The sequence below is a fragment of the Camellia sinensis genome, chromosome 5 (genome assembly GCF_055761805.1).
Source record: "Camellia sinensis isolate YWXY chromosome 5, ASM5576180v1, whole genome shotgun sequence".
Lineage (NCBI taxonomy): Eukaryota > Viridiplantae > Streptophyta > Magnoliopsida > Ericales > Theaceae > Camellia > Camellia sinensis.
In genome coordinates, this window is record NC_138965.1 from 178,198,830 (window position 1) to 178,213,410 (window position 14,581).

The following is a 14,581-nucleotide window of genomic DNA, read 5'->3' on the forward strand; positions in this document are numbered from 1 at the left end:
AGTTATTGCTCCTATTTGCATCAGAATCGGAAAATGAGATTGCTTGAAAATAGCATTGTGTAATTCAAATAAATAAAATATTTATCATATAACTGTGTGTCAGTTAAGTAAAAAGAAAAAAAATTTAATAGACCCAAGGTCCAAAGGAAGTCTCATTCCTCTCATCTATTTAATTAAAAAAAATAAAATGAGATTTGACCTGAACACCAAATCTAGTGCCTTTACTTAATAATAGTATTAGCAGGTGATACAAATGATATGTGTGCAATTTAAATAAGTAAGAATAAAAATAAATGATACAAAAATTAATATTATTATAATATGTATGTTATTTAAGTGGTAAGAATCTTCTTACTTAAACTCCGAGTCTTCGGTTCAAATCTTATGCACATGTATAGCATGTGATATTTTGTTTCATTGACTATTTAAATTTTTTTATTATTTTTTTTATTTTTGGGGTCTTTATTGGCTATGTTAGCCAAAACCAAACATCAAACATTTTAGAACTATTTTTTTTTTTACATTTTAATCTATATTTTTAATTTTTAGTAACTTTTAAAATATTATAGTCAATTTTTTTAATCTTTTAGATCTACGTATTTAAATACAGTTGACAAGTACAAAATTTGTGAAAAATATTTTTAAAATTCACTAAATATATAAAAAAAATTAAAAATACAAAAATTCAATACATTTTCATATGTATATATATATATATATATATTCAAATCAAGTAATTTTCTTGGGATTTGTTTATTTGGTGATTTTTTTACGCTAATTTTTGCTTTTAGTAAATTTTTTTATTTTTATTTTTTTCAAAAATTTAGATTAAGCTCGATGAATCCTACTACTGGAATTGTTGCATTAGTTGAACGCAGTCTTACCCACTACAACAAAATGCACATTCGGCGACCAAAATTGGCGACTAAAAAAAATTTAGTCGCCAAAAGTTATGAAATTGGCGACCAACTAATTTTTTTAGTCGCCAAAAGTAAAATATTTAGCTACTAATTTTTTTTAGTCGGGGTATATTGGTTTTTGGCGACTAAAAAAAATTTCAGTCGCTAAAAATGCTAGAATTGGTGACCAAAAAAAAATTTAGTCGCCGTATATTAAGTTTTGGCTACTAAAATCATTTTGTCGCCGAAAGAAAAATGAAAAATTAATTTTTTACCTTTGGCGACCAAAATTTTGGTCGCCAAACGTTTATTTTCAGCGACAAAAAATAATCTTGGTCGCTGTATGTTGAGTTTTGGCTACTAAACCATTTAGTCGCCTATTGAAAATTAAAAAATTATTTTTTTACCTTTGGCGACTAAAATTTTAGTCGCCAAAAAATTTTTTTATCGTTATTTGGCGACCAAAAATATATTTAGTCGCGAAAGGTTGAAATTTTTGTTTTAGAGGGAAACAAATCATTTTTGGCGCCCGATCTATTTACACTCTGTTCTGTCTCTCACACACACAGACACACGATATACACTTCTATGTCAAACACTAGCAAGCCTCACCCTCACCATCCCTGCTAACAGTTGCCATCGAACTTCCACCACCGACCATCGCGGCTCTCGCCACCGTCGCTCACCATCGCGGCCCCCCTCCCAGCCACATTTAGGTTTCTCTCTCTCTCTCTCTCTCTCTCTCTCTCTCTCTCTCTCTCTTCCTCTATTTCCCCATTTCACCATCTCCAATCTAGGGTTTTATTAGGTAGATAGCAATTGATTTAAGGTACTGAACAATTTAAGAATATTATTAGTAGGTAAGTTAATGGAAAATTTTACGACTCAATTCGGTGAAGTCCTCTTCGCTTAATAGGATTGAAATTTGTTCTGTATTCTACATATGGATTTTGATTTTTTTATTATTTTTTGAGTTTTATATTTCAAATCCTACTCAATTTAAGCAAATGGGTTTCAATTTGATTTGTTTTTTTATTATAAAAAAATGGTCTTGCCTTGATTTGGTGGAGGTAGTGATTTTTGTGATCCTAATAGCTATTCGTGCTCATGATTGAATGATTTTGAGTTTTTTATGCATAACAAAAGCTTGAGTCACTGTGAAATCTCATCCTCCTTTTTGTTTTCTGAATTTCAATTTGAGGGCTTAGCTGTGTGTAAGTATTTACGTTCACAGAGATGTAATGAATTTGAATAATAAATGATGTTTCCTTAGCTGGGTAGAATCTGATAGGTGGTTTGATTTTCTTTGAATTTTTATATCCATATTTTGTTTGTCTTTTTTCCTTTTTCATATATTAAACCATACTCAATTCAAGCAACTGGGTCAGAATTGAATTAGATTTTGTTTTTCTCAATGAGCTTGGTTTGAATTATTATTATTTATTTTTTTGGTGGTTGGTAATTTCTGATGCTCTCACTGATTCTGTTAGAAGTAATGAATGGTGTTGGTGTTAATTTATTTGTTTTATTGTGTGCATAATTCATTCATTTTTAACATACTGAATTGATTTAAAATTTGTGTGTGCAATGAAAACCTGGCTCATTTCTGATTAAGAAAAAGAAAAGAAAAGAAAAGAAGAAACTTGTGGCACCATGTGAAAATTTTAATGGATGGTGGAACCATGTGTTATCACAAATTATCATGGTGATTTGGTTGGCAATAACATTATCAACAATAGAATCTTGTCCTTTTTGTTTGGTGAATTTGATTTTGAGGGAAGTTACTTAGTTGTGTACAAGTGTTTAGGTGTTGCCATCATTTGTTTTGGAATGTCTGATTTTCTTAATTCAAGATTTTTTTAATATTATTATTGAATTCATGTTAAATTTTTTATGTGCATAACAAGTTTGGGTAATTTTTGATTAAGAAAGATAAAAAATAAAATCTGCGGGTATGTGGCATCATGGGAATCATTTTTGATTAAGAAAGATAAACTTTTGTTGCTTGATAGCATGAACTCTTGCCATGGCACTAGGCAATTATTAGTTGAAGCACATGTAGAAGTAATCTTTGGCAAATTTATGGAATCTACAATTTTGCTTCCAGCTAACTATTAATTTGAAGCTGTCTTGGTGAAATAATTCATGCTGATATGGGAAGAGATGAATGCTTGTACTTTGTCATGTACTGTTACTTTCAAACTGCATTTAGTAGTTTAAATTCTGTGAGATGGAAAATCTATGGAAAATCTATGCCAGAAAAGTGAAATAGAGTTGCAGTTGCAAGAGTGATGAAGCATTAATTATGTTGTCATTGTATTTCTTTGTATGAAGATATGATATTAATTATGTTGCCTTCTTGTTTCTTTCTATAATAGTGGATTGGAATTGGGCCCTCACAAAATGATGGTGGGAACTGCTATTAGTGGTAAGGCTTTAAGGTGTGGATTGTGGGATAGATATGTTATCCACGTTCTTAATGAGGAACAACTATTGGTGTTGTTTGTATGGTTGTGGGTGTGCATTTATGGCTTTGATTTTGACTCAAATGGTTGCTATACTTGATTGGTTTACATACTCCCCACAGTGAAAATTTTTCCATTGAAAAGCCTTTTGCTAGTTAAAAATTTTGAGTTCAGAAAATGATTTCCACTTGAATTCCAATAGGACAACAATGCATTAAACTTAACCGAAAAAGGGCGTTAAGGGGGCGAAAATGCGAATCAGCCCCCGAACGACTGTACGGATGTCACGGCTACCTTTCCCGTCAAAAATAGGACCTGTGACAACAGACAGAATGTAATTAGCACACGTAGTTTGGGAGTTAGAGTCGAAAATGCATTAAACTTAGTCGAAAAAAAGCGTTTTGGGGGCGAAAATTCATAACAGCCCTTGAACCACCGTGTGACTCACACGGACAGTTTCCCCATGACAAATAGGACTTGTGAGAACTAACGGAATGTAATTCGGACCCGTAAGTAGGGAGTTAGAGCCGAATACGCACTAAAGTGGGTCAAAGAGCTAAAGATATTTGAAGTGGATTTTATTATTATTATGATTATTATTATTATTTTTTCTTGGTCTTATCATGGAAGGGGATTTCAATGGGACATCAAAATGCATCAAATTGGTATTGATTTCAATGGGACATCATGATGCTAGTCTTGTGTGCTCTAGAAAGTGGGTTTAGAAAATGATCTTCTATATCATTTCCTTATTTTATTTTGTTTTATTTTACAGGGATTGAAGTCAAACCTGGCTCACAATACACTTGCCAACTTGATCCGGGAGTAAAGCTTCACATATCTCAGGTTTATTTTCCTTTCTCAAACTAATGCCTCTTTCCTAGATTCAACCATATATAGTCAACAAAACTCTGGTTTTAGATCCCAAATTTCTCAAGGTTTTATTTATTTTTTAAAAAAATTATGTATATATATGTTACGATTTGATGGAATGTTTTGTAAAAGACACCCAATAATAGGTTGTGGTATAATTTTATTGAGACATAAAGATCTCTAATTTGCTAAATATTGGGCACATTTTGCATCTTTTTTCTTTGGTTGTGATAAAAAGAAGCAAGGTTTTCTTTCAGTTAATTAAAGAAAATTCTAGCGTTACCCTCATTACAGAGATTCTTATAAATTAGTGGTAAGAACCTTAATCCAGTAACTGTCTAAAGCAGCAGAGTCGATGGCAGATGGCAGGACCCAGATACTTGACTTGTACCCTTTATGGTGATACTGATTTCTCACTAGTTTTTCAAACAGACCTAGAAAATGATTTATGAAAACCATGTCAATGTAGACATGTTAGAGCAGTTTCAGATGAAAGCTGTATACGTATTTGTTTTTTGCCCAAATTTTTTGGATTTAATTTGTTGCAATTTCTTGTATATGAAGGTACTACTCACACAGCAATGATTACCTTGAAATATGTCGCTGTTACAAGGCAATATATGAGATTCCCTCTGTGAGAAAAGAGCCAGCTAAGTGGATACCGGTAAAGAAACTTAACTTGTGCTTCCTTAGAGATAAAAAAGAAAAGAAAATGCTTTCCTTTTTTTTGACTATCTAATAAAGAAATTCTCACACTTCTCCAGGTTATCAATTGTAAGAAGGGAAAGATTGCAATACAGCGGCAGTCTAAACATAATATGTTTCATCTAAGGAGCTTTTGTAAACCAAACTCCTCTCTTAAAAATAGAAATTCTCATAATATGTTTCAGGTTCTTCTTTTTGTAATCATCCCATTGGGATCAATTCACCTTGCGCATGTTATTCATAGGTCAAACAACTTCAATAAAACACATCAGCACTAGTGAGAAATCTAAGATGCCATTCTTCTGCTCCACAAAAAATAACATGACAGAAAGGCAGGTGAGAAACTAATACTAATTCTCCTCTATCCCCCACAATGAATCTCCTCAGTGTACCTCCGTCTTCAACACACCTCACAACTGGTAACACCTCCATGACTAGAATAAGAGAAGTGGGCATAGTTGCTTAAAATCCCTTGAACTTGAGAAAAAAAACCCTTTCCTTTTGCCAGTGATTAGGATAGAGAATTTCACCTTGGAGATAGCACCAATAAACTAATCATTACCAAAATGTGTAATATCTACCACCATGATGTTTTAGGGATCGGCGAAATAACTGGTACTTCGATACTCTTCTCAAACTCTCCATGCTCATAGCCTTTGGACATCTATTAATCTTGTGCAAGTGTTATGTTTTAGCGTGTGCATATTGAAGCTACATTTTGCAAAATACTATTTCTATCTATGGAAATTAGTTACCCTGCTAATGTCTTTGATTCTATTGAGTTTCTATTGCCCTATACAGGAATTTGTGTACTCTTTTTATTTTTCTCTTTTTCTTTAAAACGCACTCTCTTCTTTTGATTTCCTATTTTCAGCTTTTTGTTAGGCCTATTTGATATTTGTTGCGGTCAATAATTTGAAATTCCCTCATTTAAGAACAATGAATTTATACTCCTATTCTTTTGTTTATATTGTATTAGATGATACATAGTATAAAACATCACATGTGATATATAACTTTTTATTGACAATTATACTATCTCAAACAACTAGTACTTACTATTAAGCTTTTCCATACTGTTCCTTAAGGGCAGGCTGCCAGTTTTGCAACAACCCCCCCCCACAATGCGAAGGAAAATAATAATAAAAAATACAAAACAGAGGAACAAAAAAAAGAAAAAGAAAAGCAGAACCCTTTAAAATGGGAGCTATTATTAATCTTATCTGGAGGGTGCTTGTTTTAATTCCTTTACCTCTGTATTGGATTACTGCATACTGCACTTCAAGTTTGTTTGCTGCAATAGTTTTTTTTTTGGGTTGACACACCTGTGTATGACAATATTCTTCATATCTTGTTGCTGATTGTTGTGATGTTGCATGTATCTGAATCCATGTGTTTTATGAAGAGTTACATATTTGTCTCTCTTTCTCAGGAAGTTGAGAAGCATCTTTCAGAGATGGTTGTCTCTAAAGCGCTGGTAGCAAAGATTGATCGGCCAATGGGTATAGTCTGTTTCCAGGCAGCAAAGGACAGCAATGACATTTTGAATTCATGGGCTATGAACTTGGAGAAGTTGCTTGACCTTGTGGAGAAGAGTTGCCACCAAATCCACAAGGAAACTATGGTTCACAAAGCTGCCTTGAAAGTTTGAAAATGCTGATGGCACTAATTGCAAGTAGACTTCTCTATTCATTGTGTCTATGCTATTAGCATAAACATATATATATATATATATATAATATTACATCAAATGAATTAAAATTTGCTACTTTGGTAGTAGTGATATAATTTGTTTTTTGACTTGTCATTTAATTCTTTGCAGGGTGTGCTCTGCTCTGTTTTGAGGACCTATTGACAGAAACCAAAATGGGTTGGTGTTGTTGCAGCGGGAAGAGATTATTATGTGCTTTTATCTGTTTCCTCCATTCTTCGGCTTTATTAAAAGATTGATTAAAGATTCCACATGGTTTCTGCCTTTAAGTCTTTTGTGCTTTTTATTAGTGTTTTTTCTCAGTTGATTTACTCATTGGGATGATAGATTGGTAGTTGTGATATGAAAATTAGCAGGCCTATGGTATTTGTTGTCTACAGTAAAATGATTTGTGAATCAGATGTGGATTATGTTTCACTTCTATAGTTCACAAAGTGGATATTTCTTTTTTGTATACGGAGGACATCATTTTTGTATGATTATCTATTTGTATGGAATTATTATTTTGGGTTGGATTATATTTGGTTTGTATAGAATTTGATGTTACAAGACCAAATTTTTTGATGGTTGAAAGTGAAATAGAAATAGACATATGTATTGTTTTGTTTATATACAGGGTGCAGGTTGCATGAAATAAATACAGATTGTGCAGAAATTAATAATAATAATAAAAAAAAATAACACTAAATAAAGTTTTTGGTGACTAAATGTTTAGTAGCCAAAAAAACTAAATAAAACTTCTTGGCTACTAAAAATTTAGTAGCCAAAAACAAACTAAAGATTTTTTGGCGACTAAAAATTTAGTAGTAAAAAATATATGAGACTTTAAGCGACTAAATAGTTTAGTAGCTAAAAAAAATGAAAATTAATTTTTTTTGGCTACTAAATATTTAGTAGCTAATAATAAATGATACTTTGGGGGACTAAAAATTTTAGTCGCTAAAAATAAAATTAATTTTATTTGGAAACTTTTGGCGACTAAATATTTAGTCGCCAATTTATGATTTTTGGCTACTAAAAAATATTTAGTCGCCAATACCTCGTACTTTTCCCTACTAAAACATTAGTAGCCATTTATAGGACTTTTGGCGACTAAATTTTTTTTAGTCGCCAAAACCTTCCCCAACCATGTTCCCGCGACAGATCTAGCGACCAAAATATTTAGTCGAGAAAAGGCTTCGGCGACTAAAATCCTTACTTTTGGCGACTAAAACTTTAGTCGCCAAAAATGCATTTTCTTGTAGTGACCTCTGGATTCACTACAAAAAGTCACTTTTAGCAACTAAAATATCAGTTGCCAATTGTTTGTTTTTTGGTCGCCAATGACATTCTGCGACCAAAAAATTTAGTCGCTACGTTTGTCGCCAAAACCCTGTCGAGAAAGGTCTTGGAGGGTTTTGCCGACCAAAAACCTTTGGTCGGAAAAAAGCAAGCCTTTAACTACTAAAATTTTGGTCGCCAATAGTCAATTATATTTCTTTAAAATTATACATTTAAAGACCAATGTTTTAGTCGCCAATAATCAAGGAATCGCCAACCAACACCTTTGGTCGCCAAAAGCTTCGAACGTGAAAAAAAAATAAATTATTCATTATACAACAATTTGATCCGTTCTTGCGGAGACTTGAACCGCCAACCACCCACACCATAAATCTTATGCACCACACTCATCCCACTACGCCTCTATAGCACCACATGATTATATATGTGACATATATTATTTATATAGTACATACATCCATATTAATATAAAAGTATATGTGTAAACATAATTATTTTAATGAACATAATTTATGTAAAATAAACTATTTAGTAGCAAAATAAAAAAAGATCACTTTTGGCGACTAAACATATTTTTTAGTTGCCAATTCTATACTTTTGGCTACTAATTATTTTTTAGTTGCTAAAAAACTAAACTTTTGTCGACCAAAGTCGGATTTGATCACCGAAGATGCACTTCAGCTACCAAAATTTAGATTGCTAAAAAATTTAATTCCCGCCTTAGGATTTTTGTTCTCCCGTGCTAAAAATGACCACTTTTGGTGACTAAACTTAATTTTTTGTCGCCAATTGTAGGCTTTTGGCTACTAAAATTTTTTTAGTCACTAAAAAGCTTTACTTTTGACTACTAAAATTTTTTTAGTCGGTAAAACACATATACTTTCAGCGACTAAATTTTTTTTAGTCGAGAAATTTGGTCATCGAATGTGCTTTTTCTTGTAGTGATTGCTTCCCATTTTCTATTGATCTTGGTTGATTAATAATATCACACAATGAAATCTTGTTCATAGACCAATATATAGAATCACAATCAGCACGGGAATTGCCAGGGACGGCCAACCTCAGTGAGGGAAAAAAAAATGGTGGTGCTGCATGCACCAATTAATATACACACTAATATACCAATTAGTGTTATGATATTATTATTGATCACATTTATTATACAAGTTACAAATACCAAAACCATACAAAGGATGCCACATCATTTATTAGTACACTAGTGTGTACATTAATTGGTACATATAACATATGGGTGTCTGGGAAGTGAGTTTTTTTGTAAGTTTTTTTAGTTGCAGGATATTATTAGAGTAAAATTTTTTTGTATTTGGGAAGATAGTTGGGTTTTTTTGTAGTTGGATGTGATGTTTGTGAGAGAAAAAAGGAAATGATTATGGGGTTTGATGTGATATTTTGTTTGGATTTTTTTTATTTATTTTGTAACTAATTTGTCTTTTAGTTAAAAAAAAAAAAAAAAAAAAAAAAAAAAAAAAAAAACCTAAAAACTAACTTCCCAAACATCCCTTTACCACTGAGTTGTACACTGAAGTGCAGTTTCTCCTCCCTTTTTTTATTATTATTTATATTTTAATATTTATTATTATTTTTTTTATTTTTTTCTGTAAACGTGTGTTCGGACCAATTTATGTGCATCTCAACTAATTTTGGGACCCTGAAATTAACGACTGTGATGTTTAACCTTTGTGAGATTTGATTATACAACCTCTCAGGTGGTAAGCCCTTTGGTTGCCTCTCCTTTAACTCTGCGGCCATCTTAGATAGTAAGTCCTTTAGTTGTCCCTCCTTAAATTTGGAAAATGTCACTCTATTTAGTTTGAAATTTTAAAAAACAATTTATTTATGTTTAGTAAACTTTTGAAATATATATATATATATATATATATTTAGTTTTACATTTCAGATCCACATAATTTAAATACAACTAAAAAATAAAATGTTGTGAAGAAATATAAACAAAATTCAATAACTATATATTGGTCTCTGAACAAGATTTCATCGTGTGATATTATTAATCAATATCAAGAACAATAGAAAATGGGAAGCAATCCAGAGGTAAGACTAGGTTCAACTAATGCAACAATTCCAGTAGTAAGGCTTCGTCGAGCTTAATCGATTTTTTTTTTTAAAAGGCAAAAATAAACCTAAAAAAAATTCACCAAATAAACAAATCCCAAATAAATTACTTTATTTTTCAATGCCTTTAAACTGGCCATCGCATACGGGGTATAACCTCCCACAAGGATTGATAAAAAAAAAAAGCATCAATCTGGTCTTCTACAGAGATCAAAGGAGGAATCTTATTTATTTTTTTCTCTGTATTCCTATAACGATACTGTCTCTTATCGAAAGTTTGAATGAGTGATTGTGGATATATAAGTGTTGGTTTTTTGGCTTTCGAAGGTTATTTTTGTAATTATGAGCGTGCCAATAAGGATCAATCAGTCCTTACAGAATTGTAATTGCCAACCAATTATTCAATTGTGTTATGGTTCTTTCAGCCTCAATGAAGAGGACTTTTACTGGTGGCTTACTGGTAGCTTGATTTAGGAGAATTTAAGCATAAGAACAGTTAAATAAATGGAAGCATTTCATTAGTATGAAAAACTTACAATGATCTCAGCCTCGTAGAGATTTACAGCGGCAATATACTCGAAAACTACTCCTACAAATGAAGTGCAGTGCAGGAATTTAAAGTACAGAAATGTAAAGAACATGAAGGAAATAAAACTGGAATATGTAAAGTAAGATTGGTTTTCCTTAGATTTTTCGCCCTTGTTCTCTGAAGTCCTTCCTGCTATTTATACTCCCCAAAGATAACTATTGAACTGCTCTTCAAACTGTCGAACTGCTCCTCTATAATCGTTGATCATGCTGCCTTATGAATAGTTCCACTACGCTTTCACTTGCAGTTAGGCTCCCCTCCTATATTTGAATTTGAATGTGAGTAACCGTTGAAGCCACGTCACTTTGCATCTCTTTGTTGATCCACTGTTACTCAGATCTTATAACAACCAATTTTAACTGCCACGTGTATGATCAGGATCGGAGATTTGACTGGTTTCCCCATACTGCCCTTACCTTGCCACACGTCGAATCGTCACTGGCGTGTATAAAATATGTAGCCAACATTACCCCCCGCACTAATATACCCAAGACTTGGTGATATTAGTGGATCAGGGTCGTTTCCCCACGTCTTAGAACGTGCATGGGTTTTGGATCTACCTAGAAATGCAATGCAACTGTCACTCACCATTTGTATTAAACTCTCGTTTAATCCTTTAAGCACTTCCACTGTCTTAGCATTCGAACAGACTGATACATTTCATGGCCGAATTAAATTTTTCCTCCAGTGATCGAGCACACGAAGAGTCATATGTCGATGCTATTCCTTCTCGAAAGAACGTCCATGCATTTATTAGCCACCTTTACCCACCTTTCTATATTCAAGTCATGGATGCCTTTGCAAATTACCAACCTTTAGACTACGAACATATTGCCCTTAATCCTTCGATTCATAAAGTTGCAGGTATAGACATAAGAAGTTCTTCCTCTAACTTACCCTTACAATTCGAACAAACTGCTCTCAAACCTTTGATTCGAAAAATTACAAGTATGGACTTAAGAAACTCTTCTTCACAAGTCTCTGTATGGGATAAAGCTGCAACTTCTTCCTCTTCTAAGGGTTCTGACTAGACAAGCTGGTCAACATTTGAGACCTGTGATTTGAAGGAGCGAATCAACCACCATTTTGTTGAGTTTACTGACCCTTTAGAATTTTCTTCTTATGCTCGAAGTTCAGTGGTCTATCCCTATGTGCCCATTGACCATCGGCGTAGTCTGGAGGAGAATCTTCTTGTAGCATGGTATACATCCTCCATGCCTACAAAGATAGTGCACGCTGCCCGCCGCCCAGAAGAAGCACAAGGGTACAACCCATCATTCTTAGCCCAGAAGGCGAAGATTTGTTCTTCTGACTGGCTTGATTATATTAATGCATTTGTTCCTTCCGCTCCTGTGTCATCTCCGAAAATAGAAGCGTCCACACCTTCTTCTTCGTCTCCCGAAATTGAAGTATTCATACCTTCTCCCCCACCATCTCTTTGCTAGACAGAGAGACTGAAGCTTGCCCTATCCATGAAAAACGTCTTCCCACCTTATAAACCTCTACCTTCTCCTACTCCAGCTGAGCGAAAACAAGCTCAACTTCTGCTTCCAGCTTTCTCTCACTTGCCTTTCTCAGGCTGAACTTCATATGTTTCTGGACCAACTTCCATTGCTCATTCACTGGCATCGAAATTCTGTGGCTACTACACAATCTTTAGACCAACTTTCGTCTCTTCGAATTCATGCTCAGTACGAAACAGAGAACTTTATTGAAGAATTCGGTGATTTCAAGAATAAAGATTCTGCGTATTAGGATGACTTAGACATTGACGAATTGGAACAAGGATTAAGAGAGGTGGCTTTCGAAATAAAGGCTGAAGAGCTCTACTACGAAGTGAGAACACATCAACTTATGCAGCCAATGCTAGAAGACTTGGAAGATAGAATAAAGAAAGAACAAAAGTTTATTGATCATTGTTGGACTAAATTTCATGATCTTGTTATTTATTCCATTCCTTATTTTTATGAGCTCGAGTTTATATCGAGATAGGGTCATCTGATGTAATCGCTTTGGCTTTAATATAAACAAAATTCTTCTTCATTTGGCATTGTTTGACCCTGCTTTCATTTGTGTTTTAAAAGTCAATTCAGAGCTTTGAATTTTGAACAATCTCATCCTTTGAATCTGGACTTAATTGTTTTAAATGAAACACTAAAAGAGCCAATTATGAACTTTTCCAATTTGTGGAATAAAGTTGACAGTTTTGGCTGATTTTCAACTAGAAACAGTGCTTCGGATCTAGAAATCTTATACTTAAAGTCTGTTTTGACCATAGTCAACATCTAATCATTGTCATTATTGCATTTGATGTTTCAAACACCAAATCCCATCCTTAAAGAATCTCAAGTTTTGCCTCGAAGGACATTACCATTGCAACAGGTTTTTAAACTCTTTGAAGTGAGATAAACACTCGAGTATTCTTACATTTTGGGTATGGAAACCTGCTTCGAAGCTGGTTTATCTGTTTTGAAGCCGTTTTTTTTTTTTTTGGGCGCTAAGACTTGGCTTCGAAGCCAAATATCTTACTTTGAAGCTAGCCTCAACATCTGGGCTTTGTTTTTCCCTCCAAAAGTATCAATATTGAAGAAGGCTTTTTGTATTCGCACTTCTAATACTTAATAGCTCACGCAATATATTTTCAGACACGAGGGCTTTTAAAAAAAAAAAACCTTTTTGTTTCGTGTTCTGAAACCACTTGCTCTTTTAACGCACAAACCCCTCTTTCTACCGATCTTCGGCTTCTCTCTACTTCCTTTCTCGGTTTCACTTTCAAGAAAAACATACTGTCAATGGCTTCTCCTTTAGTATCAGTCGTAGAGCGTACGAGCCCATCTGTGGCCCTGAAGAGGATCATTGATGCAGAATGTGAGAAGTACAAAGCTGGGGAGAAAAGCGCTATTGATGGACGCATCTTTGTCCCTCGTCGCCATGTGCAGCTAGACTACGTGCTCGGGCCCATATTCAAAGAGATCCCTACTGAGCTCCCAGCCCTATATCCCCGTCTGGAAGACCAATGTCTCCTTTACGAAGGTGGTCTTGACTAGAGGAACTGGAGGATAAATCGCCCCCACCGATGCTGGCCCACGGTGAGACTAGAGTGGCAAGAATGGTATGATCGGGTTATTCCTGCTAGGACCCTGGACCTTCAAGAACTCTGCCTTCTCGATGCTCTCAGACTATCCAGGGTAACTATCTCAGAGAACCCTTTCCTTATTCCTGCTGCCTTGTGTTTTTGGAATCCTATCTTTAACTTTTTCCAATTTAGATGCGGGATGATGGCCCCTACTGTTCTTGATATTTGCCATTTACTAAGACTATCCCCCATTGGTATCCCATTTGGACCGGATTATCCTGATTTAGCAGTCCCTTTCTCTCTCCCTTCCCTTAACTCATCTTATAGTGATTTCGCTAGGGCTGAGAATAAAAGAGAGGGCCCTGTGACTGATAGGGAATTCTTTTCTTTCTTATTGTATTGGCTTTGCAAATTCCTCTTCTGCACCTCCTCTCAGAGAATCATGCCTGAATTTACCCCTCTTGCCAAAGCCTTTGTTTTACAAAAAAAGGTGGCCTTAGCCCCACATGTTCTAGGTCACGTATATAGAGTCTGCTCCCTTTTCTGTGAGAAACCCTTAGATGCTAATCAAGGGGGGCCATTCTGGATTCTTCAGTTTTGGCTTTTCGCCTATTTTACTGAGTTATAATCCAAATGCCTTAAATTTTCTGAGCCAAACCCTCTTACTCATGGCATAAGGTTGGCCAATGCTTCACTTTACCCCTCTACCTTTGCTTTTTACTTCTCTTTCTTCCACCAACTCCCAGCCTCCCTTCCTACTTACCGTTTTCGTCCCTTCGAACCCTCCATTGGTCCATCTTGGTTGAGGAATTTCCTAAGTGACCAATCTTGTACTTCACCTATTCACAAAGATATATGGGCTTCCATTCTGATTCCCAGAGAGTTATTTAT

At 34.4% G+C, this 14,581-nt stretch overlaps 1 long non-coding RNA gene across 3 annotated transcripts; it reads left to right on the plus strand.

Moving 5' to 3' along the window:
- Positions 1-1,431: 1,431 nt before the first annotated feature.
- LOC114282363 (uncharacterized) lies at positions 1,432-7,171 on the plus strand. Of its 3 annotated transcripts, XR_014330570.1 has the most exons (8): positions 1,432-1,615; positions 3,278-3,327; positions 4,140-4,210; positions 4,802-4,901; positions 5,002-5,077; positions 5,187-5,278; positions 6,375-6,617; positions 6,765-7,171. It is a non-coding gene; the product is annotated as an uncharacterized LOC114282363 (long non-coding RNA). The 3 variants fall into 3 exon arrangements; XR_014330568.1 differs by lacking the exon at positions 3,278-3,327 and having other exon boundaries at positions 1,435-1,615; XR_014330569.1 differs by lacking the exons at positions 3,278-3,327; positions 5,002-5,077; positions 5,187-5,278 and having other exon boundaries at positions 1,445-1,615.
- The last annotated feature ends 7,410 nt before the right edge of the window (positions 7,172-14,581 follow it).